The sequence below is a fragment of the Mirounga angustirostris genome, unplaced genomic scaffold (genome assembly GCF_029215605.1).
Source record: "Mirounga angustirostris isolate CCGP_5_RB_7025 unplaced genomic scaffold, mMirAng1.0.hap1 SCAF_11, whole genome shotgun sequence".
Classification (NCBI taxonomy): domain Eukaryota; kingdom Metazoa; phylum Chordata; class Mammalia; order Carnivora; family Phocidae; genus Mirounga; species Mirounga angustirostris.
The window spans coordinates 32,354,949-32,380,508 of NW_026991719.1; the positions used below are offsets into that span (position 1 = coordinate 32,354,949).

Below are 25,560 nucleotides of genomic sequence, written 5' to 3' on the forward strand. Positions count from 1 at the left end.
TGAAGATGGAAGGGGACCATGAACCAAGGAGGTGGCCTCTAGAATGTGGAAAGTCAAGGAAAAGGATTCTGCCTGGGACCTCCATACAGGAATTCAATTCTGCTGACACCGTGATTTTAGCCCAGTGTGACCCTTTTCAGAATTCTGTCTTCTAGAGCTGTAATAAATTTGTGTTGTATTAAAGGCACTACGTTTGTGGGGTTTTTTTAAAGCAGCCACAGAAAACTATTAAGAAGAATGGTTAATACTTGAATAAGAGAGAGAGGTAAGAGATCATTTCAAGGCTGTGTTCCTTAAGTAGATTTGTTCCATGGTGAACTTTTTTTTTATCTGTCCAGCACTTTTCTCTTGTTCTGAAAATAGCAACTCCCCTTACTCTTTTTTTTTCCCCTCCAACTAAGTGGTTCTACTGGGGGTACCATTGTTATGTCACACATGTACTTTTTCTCCAAGAATGATTATGTTACTTGATCTTACCCAATCATGCTCTTTATTTGGTGTTCTAAAAATTGGAACTGAGGGAAGAGAGGCTCATTCTGTCTGGTAACAACTTGATAGGTATGAGTCCACAATTTGTCAGAGGCCATGGTTCTAAGCCTACAGAACATGCCTTTCAGATGTTCTGAAAGAATGACCCTGTCTAAAAGAGGCTGTTTGAGAGCCTAACCTGGAATTTGAAGCATTCACGTTACTTGTTCCATTTATTCCGAAAGTCATTCATATACTTACCCTTTCACAGCTTGGGTTACACAATAACTTTCTCTTTTTGCCTAAGCTACTTCGTTGTACTTTTAGTCACTTCCATTAAAATATCCTGACAAACTCAGACATAGAATAAGAAAATAAACCCAGTAATCAAAGTTCACACACATATAGACACATCTATTAAGAATGCAAAAATTACCTTTATTAACTGAGTGGGGTTTTTTAAGATCTTCTGTATGTAAAACATTGTCAGTGAAATGAATAGGACAAAATCCTACTTACAGGCATTTACAGATTTATTCATCCTACAATTGGTGTTTACATTTACCAATATACATACCCTCTTACAGTATGTCTTCACTACAATCCCCCTATACTTATTTGACAAATAAAAAATAGAAATGAGTTCAAGAAAGTCTGGTTTGTAAAATACACAAATGGAAGAACCACAAAGGTTAATGGGAAGAATTTCAGGATATTCAGATCTCTAAGGGCAATTACCAGACTCTCCCCAAAAATGCTGCCATCACAGTCAAAACAGTTGCTGGGCAGGACTAGGGGTGTGGCCCTGTGGCAGTTCTTTTATTCTTAGCCAAATGTTTCTCAATTCCATCATAACTAAAGCAAAAAGAAGAAAGGAAAAGTAATTTGGAATAAATCACTTTAGGCCCACAGGCCAATTCACGTTGGATTCGCTCAGGTGTGTTTATTTTAATAGCTGCTCCGAGGGCACTTGAGATACCACAGCTGACCAGATTTTAAACATAAAAGCAGAGAACTTAAAACTAAGCACGCATGCAGCATGGAATAATAATCAAGTTGGGCTTCTTAAAATGCTAAATGCCAGAAAACCTGAAACCATTAGGGCAAAGTCCACACAACATAGGCCGAATATTCTGTTTCTCAGAGGGGCTTTTAGAAGGCTCAGATTCTAAGGTGGCTTCCTAAAAAGCAGGATCAAAGATGCGTCTTCTTTGACAACCCGTGTTCTTCTTCCCAAGATATTCGGGTAGGCTTATTCAAGAATCTTTTTAAGAAAAAAGCAGATTATTGTCACTAAAAGTGCAGAAACAGCAACAGTAGAGTTCTCAGGAAAAGTGCTGAGCTTTAACAGCTGTCTCTGGTTGGATAGTCACCCACTGCGTTCTGGGCTCGCACACAGCAGAGACACGTTAACCAGGATACGCTGCACAGACGGTCTGTGGGTGAGAAATCCCCAAGCCCCTCACCTCTGGAGGGCTGAGGGCTGCGCGCGCGAGGAGGAAAAATGCGCGGAGGGTAGGGGTGGGGGAATAACATGTGGGGAGATAGGCATGCAAAAAGGTGAAAGGCTAGCTAGGGAGGATCCAGGGTGGCTCCAGGGAGAGGCGTGGTGGCCCCCGGGGACTGGCTAGCTTGGCCCCACGCCAAGCGCGCTTTCTCGAGGATGAGTGTGGGGGTGCACCGAGGGGACCAGAAAACTTCTCTGCCAATGTTATCAACAGACCTCCAGAGTGGAAAACTCCAGCCGGGTGCCCTGAGCACTAGGTTTTCCGGACCAAGACGGCGGAGGCTCCGCGCCTCCTGTTTCCCACCCTGCCTGGCCACGCCCCTCCTCTCCTAACCCCGCCCGGGCCCCACCCCCTCCGCTTCCCACCTCCCTTCCCCTCGGTTCCCGGCTCCAGGCTCCTACTAGGTTCGTCGGCGGTGGGAGCGCGCAGGCGCGGCTGGTGGCTCCCTGAGAGCGGAGGAGCGGCGCCCGGGGCGCGGTGAGTGAGGTGGTGGCACCGGGCTGCTGGCTGCGAACCTGGTTCGCGCCGAACATCCCGGGAGGGTTCGGGGAGTGCGCGGGTGAGTGCCCGGGGAAGCTTCGGTCTCGGGAGGAGAAACTGGCCGGACTGCTTAAGGGTGTCCAGCCCCGGCTGCGTGCGGAACGGAGTGCGTGGTGGCGGGAGTGGGTGAGGGTTTGTGTGAGGAGGAAAATAGAAGAGAAGGGCTCCGGAGGCTGGAAGTCCTTACTCAGGCTTGGCAGGACTGGGAGGCTCGCCAAGGGCGCTGGAGGCTGTCCCAGCTTCAAGTTCAGTATGCCCCGCTGGGTGCCCCTGAGCGGCGTCCCGGGCCCATCCCTCCCCCCCGCGCTGCCGTCTCAGAGTGCGGAGTTGCCAGGAACGTTCCTTGTCGCGGGGGAGAGGGTCTGGGGAAGGTGGGCTTTCGCCCCAGGCTAGTGCCAAAGAGGGTGTGGCGTTCGTGTGACTTTCCTTCACCCCGCCCCCGGGAATGTGTCCGTCTTCTGGTACATTGTGCTCGTGGACATTTTAACAAAGGCTATGACTGTTTTCTAGGCAGTGGCGGGTGACAGCGGGGGCGGGTCGGTGGAGGGGGCAGTGTATGAGGTCGCAGTGTGGCCCTGGGGGGGGCGGGGGCAGGCATGGAGGGAATGGAAGGAAGGGAACAACCTCCCTGCCGCAGCTTTTTCCTTCTTCCTGGTCCGCTGATTTTGATCAGTGGTAGGAACAGCCTCGAGAGGGATATAATTGGAAATCATTGTGTGTGTTCGGACTCTGGCTGCAGCCATTGGTTTTGTAATTGTGCTGTTGATGTATTTTTTAAGTGTCCCTTCAGTAGAAAAGCGAAACTAATGAAATTGAAGAGGAAATAAGAGGTTGGGTGTCAAAACTTAGAGGTAAATTAATGCCTTCTGGTAGTCGTAGTATAAATACAGCCAGATTTTGAAGGATGTGAAGGAGTGCAAGTCAGGGTAAGTGAAAAGTTGATTAGTGTGCTGTTGATGGTTTCAGTCAAGAGATGTGTGTGTGGAGGTGTTGCCAAGTTCTTGGGTAGACTCACTTTAAAACCTTTAAAAATGATACTGGGAATATAAAACACTAGGGCAAACACTGTAGTATTGGATAAGGTTCTAAGGCTTTCATTTGCAAAATTAGGAACTTTATGGAAAGTGGTATATGTGTTTTCAAGCATAAATGTTGATTTCTTATTCATCTGTTTTAACTGAATACAGCAACTACTTCCTCCTCCACCCCTTTCCCTTGATTGTGAATCCTGTTTTATAAATAGTGAGCTTTCAGGGGTAGAGCAAGGTGGTGGAGGAGTAGGAGACCTAAATTTTGTCTGGTCCCAGGAATTCAGCTAGATAGTTATCAAACCATTCTGAACACCTACAGACTCAACAGGAGATCGAAGAAAAGAATAGCAGCAACTCTATGAACAGAAAAGTGACCACTTTCTGGAAGGTAGGACGTTTGGAGAAGTGAATCCGAGGCAATATTCGGGAGGATAGATGGCGGGGGAGGGGGCCTCCGTCGGCCGCTCCTGGCAAGTGATAAGAGCAGCAGAGCACAAAATTGGAGCTTTTAGAAGTCTGCTCCGCTGAGGGATGTCGCTCCAGTGGCTAAGCAAGGAGTGGAACCCTTGCTGGGACAGTGTGGTCTCGGGACCCTCGGGGTCACAGAAAGACTGGGGATGCCTGAGTGCAGCAGGGCTCCCACGTATCAGAGCGGGGAACCTGGCTGCAAAGAGTGAGCCTAGGAGTGGACTCTCAGCTCGGGGTTGCCATAGACCGTGATCCGTGGCACAATCTGGCCACTACTCTTCTAGCAGGGACCCACCAAGTGGCAGATCCAGGGAGACTCCCCTTCCTCTCCCAGGAGGAGTGGCCTGGGAGCGCACCGCAGGGATCTGCTGGGTTTGGAGACTTCACACAGGGTGGGGTGCCAGAGATAGAAATGCTCGGTCACAGGCCAAGTGAGCACGGAATGCAGCCAGAGACCAGGGAGGCAGGAGTGATTGACTGCTTTTCTCTGAGGGCTCACTGAGGAGTGCGGCCCCAAGTTCTCAGCTCCTCGGGACCAGAGATTGGGAGGCTGCCATTTTCATTCCCATCCTCTAGAGCTGTGCAGAAAGTGTTCAGAAAACAAAAGCTACCGAGAGCAAACCCGAGCAGATTACTTAGCCTGGCCCCTGGCAAGGGTGGTGCAATTCCACCTGGGGCGCCTGGTGGCAAAGACATTTGAGAATCACTACAACAGGTCCCTCCCCCAGATCAGCAAGAGCCAAGACCAAGTTTACTGATCAATGAGACCTGCAAAGCTCCAGCACTGGGGGAATACAGCACATAGAATTCATGGCTTTCTTCCCATTATTCTTTAGTCTTTCAACGTTAATTTTTTTAATTTTCTTTATTTTTTCTATTTCTTTTTTTGAATTTTTCTTCTTTTCAACCAACATCTTATCAATTCCTTTTTTAAACTCTTTTTTAAGTTTCATTTTTATAGCCATATTCCATCCCTTCATTGTATTTACCCTTATTTTTGTATATATATGAAGTTTTTTTTCTTTAAAATTTTGGGAGGCAGTTTCTTCTAACAGACCAAAATACACCCAAAATCTAGTGTGTGGCTCTGTGCTTTTCATCTGTCTGATCATATTCTTCATATTCTTTTCTTTCTTTCCCCCCCGGTTTTGGGTCTCTTCTGATTTGTTTATTTTTCTGGGGTTGTTGTCACCCTTTTAGCATTTTGTTCTCTCATTCATCTATTCTCCTCTGAACAAAATGACAAAATGGAAAAACTAACCTCAAAAAAAAAAAAAGAATAAGAGACCGTACCAACTGCCAGGGACCTAATCAATACAGACATTAGTAAGATGTCGCAACTAGAGTTCAGAATGATGAAAGATACTAGCTGGGTTTGAAAAAAGCATAGAAAATACTAGAGAATCCCTTTCTGGAGAAATAAAATCTAACCAAGTCAAAATCAAAAAGGCTATTAATGAGGTGTAATCAAAAATGGAGGCAATGGAGTCTCTAACCGCTAGGATAAATGAGGCAGAAGAGAAAATTAGTGATATAGAAGACCAAATGATGGAGAATAAAGAAGCTGAGGAAAAGAGAGATAAACAACTACCGGATCATGAGGGGGAGAATTCGAGAGATAAGTGATACCATAAGACAAAACAATATTAGAATAATTGGGATCCCAGAAGAAGAAGAAAGAGAGAGAGGGGCAGATGGTGTGTTGGAGCAAGTTATACTGGAGAACTTCCCTAATTTGGGGAAGGAAACAGGCATCCAGGAGGCACAGATAACCCCCCTCAAAATCAATAAAAATAGGTTAACACCCCGACATCATTTTTTTTTCTTTCTTCATTAAATAATTTTTTTAAATTAACATATAGTGTATTATTTGTTTCAGGGTTACAGGTCTGTGATTCATCAGTCTTACACAATTCACAGCACTCACCATAGCACATACCCTCCCCACTGTCCATCACCCAGCCACTCCATCCCTCCCACCTCCCTCCACTCCAGCAACCCTCAGTTTGTTTCCTGAGATTAAGAGTCTCTTATCGTTTGTCTCCCTCTCTGGTTTTGTCTTGTTTCATTTTTTCCCTCCTTTCCCCTATGATCCTCTGCCTTGTTTCTCAAATTCTTCATATCAGTGAGATCATATGATAATTATCTTTCTCTGATTGACTTATTTCGCTTAGCATAATACCCAAATAGGAAGATTTCATTTTTTGATGGCTGCATAATATTCCTGTGTGTGTGTGTATACATATATGTATATGTATACACATGCACACACATACCACATCTTCTTTATCCATTCATCTGTTGATGGACATCTAGGTTCTTTCCATAGTTTGGCTGTTGTGAACATTGCTGCTATAAACATTGGAGTGCAGGTGCCCCTTCAGATCACTACATTTGTATCTTTGAACACCCCAACATCTAATAATAAAACTTACAAATCTCAGAGACAAAGAGAAAATCCTGAAAGCAGCTCGGGACATGAGGTCTGTAACATACAATGGTAGAAACATTAGATTGGCAGCAGAACTATCCACAGAGACCTGGCAGGCCAGAAAGGACTGGCATGATATATTCAGGGCACTAAATGAGAAAAATATGCAGCCAAGAATACTATATCCAGCTAGGCTGTCATTGAAAATAGAAGGAGAGAGAAAAAGCTTCCAGGACAAACAAAACTAAAAGAATTTGTGATCACCACACCAGCCCTACAAGAAATATTGAAAGGGGTCCTCTAAGCAAAGAGAGAGCCTAAATGTAACATAAACCAGAAAGGAACAGAGACAATATACAGTAACAGTCACCTTACAGGCAATACAGTGGCACTAAATTCATATCTTTCTTTTTTTTTTTTTAAGATTTTATTTATTTATTTGAGAGAGAGAATGAGAGAGAGAGAGCACATGAGAGGGGGGAAGGGCCAGAGGGAGAAGCAGACTCCCCGCTGAGCAGGGAGCCTGATGTGGGACTCGATCCCAGGACTCCAGGATCATGACCTGAGCCGAAGGCAGTCGCTTAACCAACTGAGCCACCCAGGCACCCCTAAATTCATATCTTTTAATAGTTACCCTGAATGTAAATGGGCTAAATGCCCCCAATAAAAAGACACAGGTTATCAAGATGGATAAAAAAACAAGACCCATTGATACGCTGTCTGCAAGAGACTCATTTTAGACTCAAAGACACCTCCAGATTGAAAGTGAGGGTGTGGAAAACCATTTACCATGCTAATGGACATCAAAAGAAAGCTGGGGTGGCAATCCTTATATCAGACAAATTAGATTTTAAACCAAAAACTGTAATAGGAGATGAGGAAGGACACTATATCATACTTAAAGGGTCTATCCAATAAGAAGATCTAATAATTTTATATATTTATTCCCCTAACATGGGAGCAGCCAATTATATAAACCAATTAATAACAAAATCAAAGAAACACATTGAAAATAATACAATAATAGTGGGGGACTTTAACACCCCCCTCACAGCAATGGACAGATCATCTAAGCAAACAACAAGGAAATAAGGGCTTTAAATGACACATTGGACCAGAAGGACTTCACAGATATATTCAGACCTTTCCATCCCAAAGCAACAGAATACACATTCTCCTCTAGTGCACATGGAACATTCTCCATAATAGATCACATCCTGGGTCACCAATCAGGTCTCTACTGGTACCAAAAGATTGGGATCATTCCCTGCCTATTTTCAGACCACAGTGCTTTGAAACTAGAACTCAATCACAAGAAGAAAGTTGGAAAGAACTCAAATACATGGAGGCTAAAGAGCATCCTACTAAAGAATGAATGGGTCAACCAGGAAATTAAAGAAGAATTTAAAAATTCATGGAAACCAATGAAAATGAAAACACAACTATTCAAAATCTCTGGGATGTAGCAAAGGCAGTCCTAAGAGGAAAGTATATAGCAATATAAACATTTAGCTTTCAGATCTGAAGTGTGTTTAAAGGCACAACCCTCCCCCCCATGAAGTGAACAGCATTTCTTCTTGTCTTGTCATTTTAGTCCATATTTTCCTTTTATTTTAAGTTAAATGCCACAAACATTACGAATTTGGGGGAGGGAGTGATACCTTTTCCCTTTTCCAGTGCCTAATGAGCCCCTATTCATCCTTTAAGATTCAGTCTAAATTTTTCTTGGAGAAATTTGCCATCTCCCCCAGAATGAATTAATCACTCTCTTTTCTGTTAAACTGATACCACTGGTCTTATTTTTGTCTTGCAACTAGAACCTCAGTCTTTTGTGTTACCCTGATACTTAGGGCTGCTGCATATGTACTAAATGCCTAATAAATGCACTTACATGTAGATGTTAATAAATGCTGGTAGATTGATATTCATATTCATATTGTGTATTGTTCATACATTTCATATTGTGTATTGTTCATGGGGTAGTAGAAGAAATTCAGAATGCTGAAATTATATATCATATTTGAACAACATTATCTGGAATGTGGATAAGAAAAGTATGGAAATAAGTTCCCATGTGTTAGTCTGGTTTATCCTTCTAAAAGAGGTGCAAAAGCTTTGCATATATAGACAAAGTAGGTGTCAGGAAAAGGCCAGATTTTAAAACAAGTCAACTTCTGATACTGAAACTAGTGAAAAGTCAACATGAAACAGAAGATTAATCATTTGTAGAAGGATACTAACAGGGCACTGCTGGAATTTAGGAATTTACAACTGAATCAAGCTAGCCAGATGGTATCCTTCGAAGGCTAATACAACTAAAGAAACTGTAACCTATTAGACCAATTAGGGAGACTAATCAGTTGTATTATACTCCTAAATCTTAAGGTGGTTTGAGGGTTTGGCTAATGGGCCTCTTCACGTTATAGTGCCCTCCACAGGCTTTGCCTATTTCTGCAGCCCATCTTTGACATCTGTCTTAACTCTACCAGCATCGTGGGCTTTACAGTCACCTCTGGTTCATGAAGGGAATTATTTTTCCTTTGCTCCTTACCACTCAAGCTCATCACCCCCCCACACCTAGCTTTTATCTACTCAGTGGATTTACCAACTGGAGAAAATACTATGAGCAAATGATCACTCAACTTATAAGTGAGTAGAAATGATACTTTAGTCTAAAAATGAGTCAGGATTGGCTACTTGGTTAGTCTCAGTCTCTGTGCCAGCAATGCAGAGAACCTATTCTGGCTATTAGTAACTTCTGTTTTTCTCCTCTCAGATTATCCCCTTTCCACCTAAACATAAAAGCACTTTTTCTGTCTCTCTCTCTCTCTCTTTAAGATTTAATTTTTTATTTGACAGAGAGAGCACACAAGCAAGGGGGGCAGCAGGCAGAGGGAGAGGGAGAAGAAGGCTCTCCACCAAGCAGGAGCCCGATGTGGGACTTGATCCCTGGACCTTGGGGCCATGACCTGAGCCGAAGGCAGACTCTTAACCAACTGGGCCACCCAGTCACCCCTCCACATCACTTAAAAAAGAAAGAAAGAAAAAAGAATGTTAACTGTTGTTCACGCCAAAACACTTCAAGTTAATGCCTGGTTTTTCTGAGAAAAACTTGGGTCTCGGAGAGGATGAGTAGAGTCCGTAAAACTTCTTTTTAAAGAAGTTCTACCTACATCCTCTGTGGTCTTTAGATTCACTTACTGAAAAAGATATTCCAAACCATTGTGGTTAAGGCTTTCTTCTTAAACTTTCCTCACCTAGAGTTCCTCTCCATATTTGTGATTTTTACTCTCATTCTTTGACAGGTCAACCCCAGCTACTTCCACTGAGTCATCTTAGGGTTCTGTCCAAGACTCTCTTTCCCACTCTTTGTAGAAGACAATAATATGATGGTCAGGGGCACGGAACTGGAGGCATTTGTTAAACTTCTTTCTCTAAGTGTCAGTTTCTTCATCTATAAAAATAATGAGTATAATATTTACCTCATAAGTGAAGTCAGGTATATTACAGCTTATCATAATATTTGGCACATACTAATTGCCCTAAAAACGGTAGCTATTGTTATCTTTAATTGCCATTTCTTATGAGGAATGTAATTTCAATAGCAGTAAATTTCAAAATGTAAATGTACTGACATCTACTCTGTTCAAACTCTAGTCCTGTATTTGTAGATTCCTCCTATATATCTAAAACATATGGCTTAGCACAATGGTTCTCAAACATCAGCTTGCACAAGAATCCCAAGAATGTTCACTTAATTGGAAGTAAAATTGGTAGGGGGATATGACAAAGGATGAGTCAAGAATGATACCAAGGATTTTGGTCTGAGCACCTGGAAGGATAGAGTAGCCATTTAGTGAGATATGGAAGATTGCAGGAGGAGAAAATTTGAGAGGAGGATCATGAATTCAGTACTAAGCATGCTGAGTTCAAGATGACCTTGATATTTGGGTGGAATTCAGGAAAGAGGTATGGGTGGATAGGAAGCTCTGGGAATGGGTCAGATCATTACAAGGGAAGAGAAGAGGTCACTCCTTTGCTTTAAAAAAATATTAATGAACTATTTTTAGAGGATTTTAGGCTCATAGCAAAATTGAGAAGTACAGAGAGATCCCATATGCCTGCTGTCCACAGACACAACCCCCCCCCCCCCCCAACATCCTGCAACACAGTGGTACATTTGTTACAACTGATGAACTTACATTGACACATTTTTATTACCTGAAGTCCATAGTTTAAATTAATGTTCACTCTTGGTGTTGTACACTCTGTGGGTTTGGACAAACATTTAATAGTATCTACTATTGTGGTGTCTTACAGAATAGTTTTACTGCTCTAAAAGATCCTGTGTTCTGGGGCACCTGTGTGGCTCAGTCTATTAAGTGTCTGCCTTTGGCTCAGGTGATATCTTCAGGTCCTGGGATTGAGCCCCACATCTGGCTCCCTGTTCAGTGGAGTGGAGTCTGCTTCTCCCTCTCCCCTCCCTCTGAGCCATCCCCCCCCCATGCATGCTCTCTCAAATAAATAAATAGAATCTTTAAAAAAAATTCCTGTTTATCTACCTCTCCATCCCCTCCCGCCAATCCCCACAACCAATGTATCTTTTTACTGTCTCTCTAGTTTTGCCTTTTCCATTATGTCATATCATTGGAATCATAGTATGTAGCCTTTTCGAATTGGCTTCTTTCAATTAGTAATATGCATTTAAGCTTTCTCCAGGTCTTTGCATGGCTTGATAGCTCATTTCTTTTTAGCGCTGATTCACATTCCATTGTCTTGATCTACCACAATTTATTTATACATTAACCTACTAAACCTACAGGCAGACTGTTTTTCAAAGTAGCTATACCATTTTGCATGCTCGTATTCCTGTTGCTCCACATCTCCACCAGCATTTAGTTTTGCCAGTGTTTTGGATTTTGGCCATTCAAATAGGTGTGTAGTGGTATCTCGTTGTTTTAGTTTGGAATTCACTAATGACATGATATTAAACATCTTTTTGTATGTTTACTTGCTATCTGTATATCTTCTTTGATGAGGTGTCTTTTCAGGTTCCTTGCCCATTTTTAAATCAGGTTGTTCATTTTATTGTTTTAAAAGTTCCTTGTATACTTTGGATAATACGCCTTCACATGTCTATTTTTCTCTCAGTCTGTGGCTTGTCCTCTCATTCTTTTGACATTGCCTCTCACAGAGCAGAAGTTTTTAATTTTTTAAAAGATTTTATTTATTTAGGGGCGCCTGGGTGTCTCAGTTGTTAAGTGTCTGCCTTCAGCTCAGGTTATGGTCCCAGGGTCCTGGGATCAAGCCCCACATCGGGCTCCCTGCTCAGCGGGAAGCCTGCTTCTCCCTCTCCCACTCCCCCTGCTCATGTTCCCTCTCTTGCTGTGTCTCTCTCTGTCAAATAAATAAATAAAATCTTTAAAAAAAAAGATTTTATTTACTTATTAGAGAGCGAGAGAGTGAGAAAGAAAGAAAGAGATCACGAGCAGGGGTAGAGAGAGAAGCAGACTCCTTGCTGAGCAGGGAGCCTGACAGGGGACTTGATCCCAGGACCCCAGGATCATGACCTTAGCCAAAGGCAGACGCTTAACTGTCTGAGTCACCCGGGTGCCCCAGAAGTTTTTAATTTTAATGAAATCTAGCTTATCAGTTATTTCTTCCACAGATCATGCCTTTAGTGTTGTGTCTAAAAGTCATTGCCATGCCCAAGGTCAGTTAGGTTTTCACCTATGTTATATTCCAGGAGTTTTATAGTTTTGCATTATATGTAGTCTGTGATCCTTTTTTTTTTTTTTTTTTTTAGGATTTTATTTGACAGAGAGAGACACAGCGAGAGAGGGAACACAAGCAGGGGGAGTGGCAGAGGGAGAAGCAGGCTTCCCGCTGAGCAGGGAACCCGATGTGGGGCTTGATCCCAGGACCCTGGGACCATGACCTGAGCCGAAGGCAGACACTTAACAACTGAGCCACCCAGGCACCCCTGTGATCCATTTTGAGTTAAAATTTTTGAAGGGTGTAAGGTCTGTGTTTAGATTCTTTTTTGCAAGTTGTTCCAGCACATTTGGTGAAAGGACTGTCTTTGCTCCATTGTATTGCCTTTGCTCCTTTGTCAACAATCAGTTGACTGTATTTATGTGGGTCTGTTTCTGGGCTCTCTATTCTCTTCCATTAATGTCTTAGTAATCTTTACCAATACCTCACTCTCTTGATTACTGTACCTTTCTAATCTGTAAATAGGGTAGTTTTAGTCTTCTTTGTTCTCCTTTAGTATTGAGTTGGCTGTTCTAGGTCTTTTGCTTCTCTATATAAATATTGGGTAGGTTTGTCAATATCCACAAAATAACTTGGCTGGATTTTGATTGAGATTGTGTTGAATCTATGGGTCAACTTGAGAAGAACTTACATCTTGACAATATTGAGTCCTTCTATTCATGAACATGGAGTATTTCCCCATTTATTTAGTTCTTTGATATCTTTCATCACAATTTTGTAGTTTTCCTCAAATATCTTGTATATATTCTGTTAGATTTATACATAATTCATTTTGGGGGTGCTAATGTAAATGGTAATGTATTTTTAATTTCAAATTCTACTGATTTATTGCTGGCATATAGGAAATTGATTAATTTTTGTATATTAATCTTATACAACATTGCTATAATTGCTTATTAGTTCCAGGAATTTTTTTGTTGATTCTTTTAGATTTTCTACGTTGATGATAATGTCATCTGGAAACAAAGACAGTTTGGTTTATTTCCCAATCTCGTATAACTTTTATTTACTTTTCTTGTCCTATTGCATTAGCTAGGACTTCCAATATAATGTATAATGTATATAAAAGAGCAGTGAGGGGACATTGTTGCCTTGTTCCCGATAGTGGGAAAATTTTGAGTTTCTCACTACTAAGTATGATGTTAGCTGTAGGTTTTTTGTAGATGTTCTTAACAAGTTGACAACATCTCTATTCCTAATTTGCTGAGGTTGTTTTTTTTTTATCATGAATGAGTTTGAATTTTGTAAAATCCTTTTCTGTCATCTATTGATAGAATCATATGGTTTTTCTTTTTTTTAATGATTTTTCTTTTTTAGTCTGTTGATGTGATGGATTAAATTAATTGGTTGTTGAAACAAGCTTGCATACCTGAGAAATCTCACTTGGTTATGGTGTATAATTCTTTTTTTTTTTTTTAAAGATTTTATTTATTTATTTGACAGAGAGATAGAACAAGTAGGCAGAGAGGCAGGCAGAGGGAGAGGGAGAAGCAGGCTCCCAAGGAGCAGGGAGCCCGATGCGGGGCTCGATCCCAGGACCCTGGGATCACGACCTGAGCCGAAGGCAGCCACTTAACCAACTGAGCTACCCAGGCGCCCCTAATTCTTTTTATACATTGTTGGATTTGATTTACTAATAATTTGTATTAGGATTTTTGTATTAGGATTTTTGCATGTTATGTTCATGAGAGGGATTGATCTGTAGTTTTCTTTTAATGTCTTTGGTTTGGTATTAGGGTAATTCTGGCCTCATGAGCTAGGAAGTATTCCCTTGGTTTCTGTCTTCTGGAAGAGATTGTAGAAAATTGGTATGATATGTCCTTAAGTGTTTGATAGAATTCACAGGTAAGTCCATCTGGGCCTATCGCTTTCTGTTTTGGAAGGTTATTAATTATTGATTCAACTTCTTGAATAGATATAGGCCTATTCATATTGTCTATTTTTTTTTCTTGTGTGAGTTTTGGCAGATTGTCTCTTTCATTGAATCACTTCATTTCATTGAGGTTATCAAATTTGTAGGCATAGCTTTATTCATAATAATCCTTTATTAACTCTTTAATATCCATGTGATCTATAGTAATATCTCTTCTTTCATTTCTGATACTGTAATTTGTTTCTTCTCCTAGCCTGGCTAGCAGTTTATCAATTTTATAGATCTTTTCAGAGAATCAGGTTTTGGTTTTATTTATTTTCTCTATTGATTTCTTGTTTTCAATTTCATTGATAATCTGCTCTAATTTTTATTTGCTTTTAATTTGCTCTTTTTCTAGTTTTCTGAGGTGGAAGCTTAGATTGTTGATTTTAGATCCTCTTTTCTAATATATGCATTCAGTGCTGTAAATTTCCCTCTAAGCACTGCTTTCAGTGCATCCCATAGTATTTGATAAGTTGCATTTTCATTTTCATTTAGTTCAAAATATTTTTTAAGGATTTATTTATTTGAGAGAGAGAGCATGTGCGTGAGTGGGGGTGGGGTGCAGAGAGAGAGAGAGAGGGAATCATCTATGTGCACTTTGTAGGATGAAGTAGTCTGTAGATATCAATTATATCCAATTGGTTGATAGTGCTGTTTACGTTTTTATTGAATTTCTGCCTGATGGATCTGTCCATTTCTATTAGAGGAGTGTTAAAGTCTGAAGCTACAGTAGGGGATTATTCTTTTTCTCCTTATCAGTTGTATTAGTTTTTGCCTCATATATTTTGACATTTCATTGTTATGTGCATACACATTAAGGATTGTTATGTCTTCTTGGAGAATTGACCCTTTATCATTGTGTAATGATCCTCTTTATATCTGATAACTTTCCTTGCCCAAAAGTCTGCTCCATCTGAAATTTATATAAGCTATTTCTGCTTTCTTTTGATTAGTTGATAGCATGGTATATCTTTCTCCATCCCTTTCCTTTTTATCTATGTAGCTCTTTATATTTAAAATGTTTTTCTTGTATACAACATATAATTGGTTTTTTTAATCTAGTCTGACATTCTCTTTTAATTGGTGTATTTAGATCATTGTTGGATTAATATCTACCATAATTGTTACTGTTTTCTATTTGTTGCCCTTGTTCTTTGTTTTTGTCTTCCACGTTTTTTCTGCCTTTTGTGGTTTTGAGCATTTTATATATTATGTTTTCATTTTCTCTCATTTCCTATCATATTAATTATGCTTCCCCTTTTTTTTTTTTAACTTTTTTAGTGGTTGCTCTAACATTTGCAAAATGCATATTTCCAACTAATTCTATTCCACTTTCAAATAATACTGTACCACTTCATGGGTAATGCAAGTAACCTTATAATAGCAAAATAGTCCAAATTCCTCTTTCCCATCCCTGTATCATTGTTATCATTCATATCAGTTATACATAAGCATATTATATATATAACCATTCATAATTGAATACATTGTTGCTATTTTGAACAAAATGTTCTCTCTTACTTTTTTTTCAAACTTATTTTTAGGTCAATTAAGAATAAGAAAAATTAAAGTTTTTAAGTTTTACCTTTAGCTATTCATTTTTTGATGCTCTTTGTGTGTGTGTGTGTGTGTGTGTGTGTATAGATCTGACCTATATTATTTTCTTCTCTCTAAACTTCTTCTAACATATCTTGCCAGGCATATGTACTTGGCAAAAAATTCCCTCAACTTCTGTTTGTTGAGAAAGTCTTTATTTCTCCTTCCTTTTCTTTTTTTTTTTTTTTTAAGATTTTATTTATTTATTTGAGAGAGAGAGAATGAGAGACAGAGAGCATGAGAGGGAGGAGGGTCAAAGGGAGAAGCAGACCCCCTGCCGAGCAGGGAGCCCGATGCGGGACTCGATCCCGGGACTCCAGGATCATGACCTGAGCCAAAGGCAGTCGCTTAACCAACTGAGCCACCCAGGCACCCCTCTCCTTCCTTTTCAAAAGATAATTTTTCAGGGTACAAAATTCTGTGTTGGTGGACTTTTTTCTCTCAACACTATAAATATTTCACTTCACTCCCTTCTTGCTTGTGTGGTTCCTGAGGGGAAGTCAGTTGTAATTTTTACCTTTGCTCCTTTATAGGCAAAGTGTTTTTTTCCCTCTGGTTTCTTTAAATATTTTTTATCTTTGATTTTCTGCAGTTTGACTATGATTGCCTACTTGTAGTTGAGTTTGTTTTAGCATTTATCCTGTTTGGTGTTCTCTGAGATTCCCAAATCTATGATTTGGTATCTGACATTTATTGGGGAGATTCTCAGTCATTATTGCTTCAGATATTGCGTCTGTTCCTTTCTCTATTTCTGCTTTCTGGTCTTCTCATCATGCATATATTACCTTGTGAACTTGTCCCACAGTTCTTGGATATTTTGTTCTTTTTTTTTTTTTCAGCCTCTTTTTTTTTCTTTTAAGTTTTGGAAATTTCTACTCTCTCATTTTCAAGCTTAGAGACTCTTTCCTCAGCCATGTCCAGTCTCCTAATGATCCATCAAAGGCATTCTTTATTTCTGTTACAGCATTTTTGATTGGTAGTATTTTTAAAAATTCTTTCTTAGAATTTCCATCTCTCTGTTTCTATTATGTCTATTCTTACATGTTGCTTCTTTTTTCGATTAAAGCCCATAGCATATTAATCCTAATATTTTTAAATTCCTGGTCTGATAAGTCCAACATTCCTGCCATATCTGACTCTGGTTCTGATGTTTGTTCAGTCTCTTCATCCTGTGAATTTTTTCCTTTTCATATGCCTTGCAATTTTTTATTGAATAGTAAGCATGATGTACTGGGTAAAAGGAACTGCTGTAGCTAGGCCTTTAGTAATGTTGTAGTAAAGTGTGGGGGTAGGGGAAATGTTCTTTAGTCTTGTGATTGGTCCCAGTGTTTGGTGAGCCTGTAATGCCTGGACCGTGAACTTCACTGGTGCTTCTGTTTTTATTCCCCCTTAGGTGGTGGTATGGTTAGAGGGGGCTGGGGTTGTGTATTTTTCTACTCCTGGGTAGGTTTGGCTCTTTCAGGCTCTGGTAAAATAGGTTCTCCTGAGGGAAGTCCTTGTTATGAAGAACAGAGTGCTCCGGCATATTTCAAAGACTCCTTTTCCCCTCCCTGCACTGGAAGCATAAGGGAATTTTTTCCCACCATTTAATGTGAAAACTAGTTCTAGCCCCTGAAGGTAAATGTCACAGAAGTGTGCGGCCCCCCGTAACTGGGTCCACCTTAAAGGTTTAACTCTCGTACTTGTCTATACTGCATCTCCAGCAATTCATCACTAACAGTTCACATTGTCCTGCCTTGGCACTGGTTCCCTCTGAGGTTTCTGCTTTAAGAAAAGTTGTATTTTCAGTTTGATCAACTTTTTATTTGTTAAGAGAGAGTTGTGTGCCAGCCTGGAATCTAGAAGTCCCCTGTTGCTTTTCTTTAGAGTTTTACCACCTAATTGTCTCTAAATATTAGGGTTTTTTTTTTTTTTGCTTGTTTTGACCTTTCTATAAATTGGATCATCTGTATATACATTTTTTTTTTGCTCATCCTTACATTCATGGGATAAATTCATTAGTTTGATACTTCTCTGACATTGGTGTGAACGTGTATCCCTTGAGAATTTTGTTAAAATGCGGATTCTGGTTTAGAAGGTCTGGAATGTATTCTGAGATTTTGCCTTTTTAACAAGCTTTTGTGTGGTGCTGCTGTTGCTCTTCTGTAGACAATACCTGGAGTAATAATAAGGCTCTAGAGCATCCCATTTTCACCTGCTACATATGCTTTGAATAGCTCGGGTAATTTACTGTAGAGATTTTGTGCTGGAATAGGAAAAATGGGAAACTGTCCTTTGCTAAGTATCATTTTCCAGAGTTGGGGGCTTGGAGGAAACAAGTTATTTCATATTTAAAATGGATATTTTCATCAATATAATGTAAACTGAAGATACTATTTGAATAAAATATTAACAATATAGTCCTGTAAAATTTCTCACACTGCATTTCCAGTTGTAGGTAAGGTTTTGTTGACATTATTTCGTGTAGCTAATTTTTAGGTAAGGCAAAATTTCAAAGGATAAATTGGGGCACATGTATGCATGTATATGTGCTCACTTGGATATGTATGGGAGCAATAGACAAGGTAAAAAAAATTTTTTTTTGAACTTTTGACAGGAAGTAATTACTCAGGTGTTTTGATTTTTTCTGCCCTATTCACAGGGCTTGGAAGACAGTCTCTTGGTATTGCAACACCTTTTCCACAGTGACAAAGTAATTCGGTTATCCTGAAAACCTTGGGAGTCATACAAATAATATTGTCAGTGCAAGTGGACTTTTAGAGTCTCTTAAGGAAATGGCTTTATACAATATATGTCAAACTTTAATTCAGCATTTACTGAACACCTTTGCTGTGTAAAGAGTGTGTGTTCTATAACACCCAGTGCTCCATTCAGTACGTGCCCTCTTTAATACCCATCACCAGGCTAACCCCTGAATCATGGAATACTACATCAAAAACTAATGATGTAATGTATGGTGATTAACATAACAAAATAAAAAAATGTTAAAAAAAAAGTGTGTGTTCTAGCTTTACCGTTTGTAAAATTGAAACTTAAATTCTTCTGAAGAATGCTTCTTTTAAGCTTTATTTTAAGAGAGAGAGAGTGCGAGCGCATGCAAGCGGGGGTAGAGGGAGAGGGAGAGAGACAATCTCAAGCAGACTCCGTTGAGTGCAGAGCCCAACACAGAGCTCCATCTCAGGACCCTGAGATCATGACTTGAGGCAAAATCAAGTCAGCCTCTTAACGACTGAGCCCCCACGGTGCCCCTCTCAAGAATGTTATTGAGAAAGGAAAAAGAGTGTTATTGAGCATAATGAAGTGAGAATCAAATAAAGTGCCACTGTCTTGTGGGATAATCAGAACTCTTAAAAATATGCAATGGTTGCTTTGCTTTCTCCATTATTGGATGGTAATAACTGGTAAACTTCTTTTCAAGCTCATTCAGATACTAATGATGAATTTTTGATAGCACTCATTATCTTCTTGAAAGCCTTGGCAGTTAAATGGGTCATAATTTAAATAACAGTTTGAACTTCTTAGGTTCAGTGCCTCAGAATTTAGAACCCAGGATTTCTTTAGGAAGATGTGTTATATTTTATGTTCCTGACTTGGCTTAAGTTCCTTGTGTTTTATTTTTTCCCTTCTTTCAAAACTGTGTCTTAGAAGATATGTGTTATTCTGGAGTCCTAGGTAATCAGTCCCTTCCTTTTCGAGTGGCAAAGTCTTGTTCAAGGCCCTGTATGTTCTGTGTATCTGCTCCATTCAGTCTCCAGTATGCCTGTTCTTTGTGGTTTGGTTTCTAATGTTATGCATTCCAGTTTTGTTAAAAAAAAAATCCATATGACTAACTTGCCACAGTAATCCTCTTTGACGTGTTTGCTTCAGGGAGAAAGCTAGCAAAGTTAGAAACATATGCCTAGTTTTAAAATTTGCTGTCACTGCAAAAAAAAAAAAAAGTTAATGGAATATATTCTAGTTTTTTTCTCTGTGTTAGTCTTACTCATGGGACCAGAATAATGATTTTGGCAAGGATATATTTATTTTCCCATGTAATTTTATCATGCTTCATTATCTCACTCATTTTTCTTTAGGATTTACCAAGAAAATATTATTACATAGAGAAGTAAAAAATACTTCTTTAGACTCATAAGCAGTCTTTAATTTTTTTAATGGTTTATTTATTTGAGAGAGAGATTGTGCACACATGGGGTGAGGGGCAGGGCAGAGGGAGAGGGAGAGAGAACCTCAAGCAGATTTCCCACTGAGTGCGGAGCCTAATGACACAGGGTTCGAACCCACGACCCTCAGATCATGACCTGAGCCAAAATCAAGAGCTGGATGCTTAACCGACTGAGCCACACAGGCCCCCTCATTAGCAGTCTTTAAATGTCAGTCTTCAGATGTTTTTGTTGTATTAGTATTAATTATATTGCAAAATCAGTGTGTTCTTTGAATTTAAAATTTTCTTTAAAATATAAATGGTAGATGTTAGTATTTATTATTAGCATTTTATTTATATTTTATTCTCTAAACTGTGAATGTTCACTCAGTTTATAGAACTGACCTTTGCAAAGTTCACTAGTCCATTCCACTGCTATTGTCCTAGTTCAGAGTTTATTACTTCTTTCCTAACACTGTAATCATATCTCTTTTACTGGTCTACCCAGTCATTTATTACCAGTCCTTAACTCAAATCTGCCCATCTACATATACTCAAAGCCTCCAACTTATGGGCACCACACTTCACAGTGCTCTTAGAAAGTCCCATCCACAGTTATGTACCCAACTATTCACTTTCTCAAGGGTTGCATATGCCTAACCTTTCTGAGTTGGCTTCTACTTTTTCTGTTTAGGTTCCCTGGTTGCATTTCAGTTCTTAACCATTTAACTGGCGCTGTTTCTGTGCCACAATCTCAGCCTTAGAGCCAGGGGTGGTCAGAGCATCTATATTGTCTTTATCTACTTGATCTCTGCCTGGTTCCCAACACCAAGAGTCAGGATGATGAATATTCCTGGACTCCTTGCATCTATATTGGGTATTCTCTAGTCTGCTACAACAGGGCTGGTGTCAGGGCCCTCAGAAGACCGGGAAGGGGACTGAAGCAAATCCTGTGTAGAGTGGGATTTTGTTTTTTCTCCAGAACCCAGACCCATTCTTGGCTGGTCTGTTCACAGGAGTATACTGAGTTTATTATTCAGAAGATTGTCTGAACCATTTTTTCTCCTCATCTCTCAAGCAACTCTTTGCCACATGGGTTATGTTCTTTAATAATAATAATAATAATAGTAGTAGTAGTAATAAAGCAACTCCTGGCCACATGGATTATCTTTCTTGATAGTAATAATAACAACAGGCACAGTAACTGCAATGACAGTAACTCTTCTATGTTGTACTAGATGTGTTACTTTCATTATTTTTATTACCCTGTATGGTATATGATATTTATCTCTGTTTTATAGTGAGGACGCTGCAATTCAGAGAGGTTAAATGCCTCAGGTCACTTGGGAATATGTGGTAGAGCTGGAATTCTAATCCAAGTCTCCCTGACTCTGTCTTGGAGCTTTTTTTCTGGAGGTCCCACTGCATGAAGCATGCTTTTGGGCTGCCTCTTCCCATTCTCAGTTTACAGAGCGAGCACACCGAAACTGTTTAGGAAGAGAAAGTGAATATCAAACGCTTACTATGTATGCATTTTAAGCATTGACCATCATGGTCTAATAAGCATTAAGTGCTTAATGAATGTTGAATGAATGAATGAAAGGATACTATGTAAATTAGTTAGAAAGGGTAATCTCCCTGTTCTTAACACCGTAGCAGGCATGAAGTAGGTACTCAAAAATATTTGTTGAATTGATGAGATTATCCATTCAAATATTGTTGACTTATTCACTGTACTCTTCTGTAAAAACAGATGATGATGAATATAAGTATTTAAGTCCTAGATCTCTTCTTCTGGTGAAGTAAAGATGTGTTTTAATGGATGTTTTTTCCTTTGGATCCCTCAAAAAGTTAATTGATATCATATGATGAACTCTACTTCCGGAAGACTTCATTTACCTACTGCATCTTACCTGATCTCTTACTTATTCAGTCCCTGAAACTCCTTCCTTGACTTCTGCCCTTTCCCTAGATAATGCCACCGTGCCCATGACTTCAGCTTCATCTGCACACTGACAGTTCCCACAGCTATATCCAGTTAGAATTTTTCCTTGAAGATCCAGGGTCATATAAATGACAGTGTACCTTAAACTGAAATGTCTTAAATAAAACTTCTTCCCCTGCCCACTGATGTGATGGTGGGAATCTGGGAGGGAATTGTCGAGAAAGAATTCATGAGACCTCTTCAGTGCAAAAAGGTGGTTTATTAAAGCAATGGGGTGGGAGGTGGGATTGTGGGGGGCGGGGGCAGGACCTGTGAGCAGGGAGAGCTGCACTGGGATTGTGAGGAGCCATTGATTATATACTTTTAAGTTGGGAGGGGCAGAGAATAAAAGAAGTTTCCAAAAGGATTTTCATATGTTAAAGAAGACTTAACAGGATCCTGGAGGTCTGGCTATTGTCAAGCTAAGGTTGCTTTTTGCCTCTAGAAAACATTAATGTTCAGGCAGTTGTGAGTTCCTGGAGGAATGTCTCCAGTATTTGTCAATGGGCTGCAAGTTGTAAGGAGATTTTTGTCTACATTTCTTTTGCCTTTGTTCTCCGCATCACCCACTCCCCCATATATGTATCTGCTACTTTTTTGTGTCCCATGTTAAAGGGTAAGGAAGCGCTATATTCAAAATAAAGACTTCTATGGGCGCCTGGGTGGCTCAGTTGGTTGAGCGACTGTCTTCGGCTCAGGTCATGATCCTGGAGTCCCTGGATCGAGTCCCACATCGGGCTCCCTGCTCGGCAGGGAGTCTGCTTCTCCCTCTGACCCTCCCCCTCTCATGCTCTCTCTCTCTCTCTCATTCTCTCTCTCAAATAAATAAATAAAATCTTCAAAATAAAGACTTCTGGGTAAAAAGCTGCCTGAGTATAAGCATGAATGTGACACTTGGGGTTCCCTTGGTCATTTCTTTGGAGAAACCAGTCTTGGTCCTAGCCTTAGGAGCTCTAAATTAAGGGGCTAACAGGAGTCTGCCTCACCCTCTTCAGAGAAGTTTTTGTCTTTTGGTGCTTTTCTGTGCCCTTTTGACCTCCTCCTTCCTAATGCTAGCAGGGATGGCAGGAGACGGGCCTTGTTCTCATTACCTTCTTTTCTCAAGCATAATGTGTGAGAGAATGTCCTCTGATTACCATTTATAACAGGACTCATTCCAAATTTTATCTAAAATACAAGTCTTGGCATTAAATTCTTATTTTTCATCTGATACTTAATTGAACTACAATAGTCATATGACTTGGTAAATTACTTTGAGAGTTTATACTGCATTACAGGTTTAGCTTATCCTAGTGTCTATCAGTAGCCCTTAATTAGGACAGTTACATTATCTTGAATTTTCATTGTGGTTTCACATCACAGAACTCTCACTAGGTTTGTATGGATTTTTCTTCCATTATCTGTTTCTTAACTGGATAGTAGACCATAGATTGTTTTGTGGGTTATTTTTCCTTCTAGTTCTCACAGAGGTCCTGCCCAGTGACGTTGTGCCGTTATCTTTTACCTGCTTCTCTAGGCCTATCCATGGTTTCCCCTTCTTGTGCTACAGTTACTGGACTTCAGCTGATAGTGTTATTTTTTTTCCTATTACATTACTACAATGGCATGTGGTTTCGCTTCTTTTTTCTCCATCACACACTGGCTGGGACCTGTTTTCTAAAACAGTATATGAATTGTCTTCAAACAGCTTTAATTAAGTTAAATGTTGTCTCTGTATAATGTTGCCAAAGAAATCTTAAACATTACCTTCCTACATTTAGTCATATTAAAGAGAAATTTATAAGGAGTATTTCATTCTTTTTATTCCAAAAATGTTTAAGTCCTTATGCAGTATTGATGGGGAGCTGTGGATTCTTTTAAGATGATCAAAAGTGAATGCACTTCTAACCTTCATTTTAGTATAGATAAATCTTAGTTGCTGTATGATCATCCATTATCTATCTGTCCATATCTGTATTTAAAGAAATGTAATTCATACCTTTTTTGTTGTAGGTTCCCCAGTTAGCCAGGACTAAGGCACGCTGTTTCAGAGAGCTCTGATACGAGTTTGTTTACAGCCTAAAGTTCCAGCACTCTCTGGAGTGCTCTCTGATTATAGTGCGCTGGTTGTTTCAGAACCATAACCTTTGACTGACCCTACTGTATTTAATGAGCATTTAAGCAGCATTAATTCCAGAGAGTATTACCAGACCCCGAGACCAAGAGTGAGTGGTTAGGGAAGTCATCCACCTGGTGCAGTGCTTCCTTCTTTGTGCACTGCACATACCTCCCACAAATAGGCCCCCTGCTTCAAGGGTGCCTGTATATGGAGTGGTGAACTCCATTAGCCTGTACAGGTAGGTGACAGAGGACATTCCGTTAAAAACTTCACACTCCTCCTACTTCACCATGACTTTCTTTTAACTAATTTAGGCCCCAGCTGAAATTACTCTGTCACCTCTTAGTAAGTGCTTCAGAAATCTTGGCATTGAACATCATTCTTGTACTTCTGGATTCCAGAGAAGCAGATAAGTTCGGCATATTGTAGAAAAGCTTCTCTCTGCAGGACCTTGGCAGCCTTGTATGTCTTCTTTCAGGCCACGGGGGCAATGTTTGACCGTAATCTGACTTAAGTCTTGGCAAAATGCCCTGTGATGCCTCCCAGAGCAAGGGTAGATGAAGCAGCTGGTGAGGACCTGCCATGAGGCAGCTTCTCATACCATATCTTGTGGGAAACTGCCATCAGGACATTTCTCACCCACCTCCTGGTTTCAGCTGAGTGCAGGACTTTCCACCTGGTACCCTGTGGGGTACAACTTCAGGTGTTGTTGTAAATTTTATAAAACTGCTTCGGTTCAGTTTAGAGGTAGCTCGGATTGTCTGTCATCTGGCCCCTCCTGCTTGATCAGTCATCGTATGGGAACTCGGGAAATTGACACCATTCTGGTTTTGATTTTGCTGTCTTTGTAAGTAATAAATTGTTTGAATCCATTTGAGCTCATTGTCTCTTTACCTGCTGAATCTATGGAAGTGTGGCAAGGCAGTCTAATAATTGTGGTAGTAATACTTGTGGCCCCATCAGCCATGGTGTTGCTCCTTCGGGAATGTTTGACTATGTGATACACTAGGACTCTTCACTGGACAAATACTCAGCTGCTTTATGTACCATGACATGCTCTTTGAGCCTTATACTTGTCTGTGGGCAGAATGGGGTCCCCAGTTTGCAGGTGGGTAGAAGCCAGAGCTTTCTAATGGAATTGCCCTTTTCTCACATATGCAGGCCAAGGAAAATACCAAGACCTGCTCATTAGAAAGTCTTATTTATACAACTGGAAAGACTGCATAGATTCTGAAGCTGCCTCCCTCTCTACCCCCACCACTCACCCTTCAGTGTGGTAGGAAACAAAGCATAATAACAGTGTTTGGGCCTCCTCAGAATGGTGTACTTTTTTTTTTTTTTTTAAGATTTTATTTATTTATTTGACAGAGAGAGACACAGCAAGAGAGGAAACACAAGCAGGGGGAGTGGGAGAGGGAGAAGCAGGCTTCCTGCCTAGCAGGGAGCCCGATGTGGGGCTCGATCCCAGGACCCTGGGATCATGACCTGAGCCAAAGGCAGATGCTTAATGACTGAGCCACCCAGGCACCCCAGAATGGTGTTCTTTAAATGGTGCATTCCTACTCAGGAGGTCGTTGCCTCCTGCTCTTAGATCCTGTGGTTTCT

General features: G+C 40.3%; 1 protein-coding gene across 7 annotated transcripts in view; it reads left to right on the forward strand.

Moving 5' to 3' along the window:
• Positions 1-2,338: 2,338 nt before the first annotated feature.
• PRRG1 (proline rich and Gla domain 1) overlaps positions 2,339-25,560 on the forward strand; it is a 154,225-nt gene continuing 131,003 nt past the window's right edge. For 4 of the 7 annotated variants that reach the window (XM_045876215.3, XM_064573913.1, XM_064573909.1 and 1 more), the window contains exon 1: positions 2,339-2,453. The gene's annotated coding sequence lies outside the window, so the exon portion shown is untranslated. Of the gene's footprint in view, positions 2,536-3,123; positions 3,936-25,560 lie in introns of those variants that run through there. The other 3 variants (XM_064573914.1, XM_064573910.1, XM_064573911.1) reach the window with 3 other exon arrangements.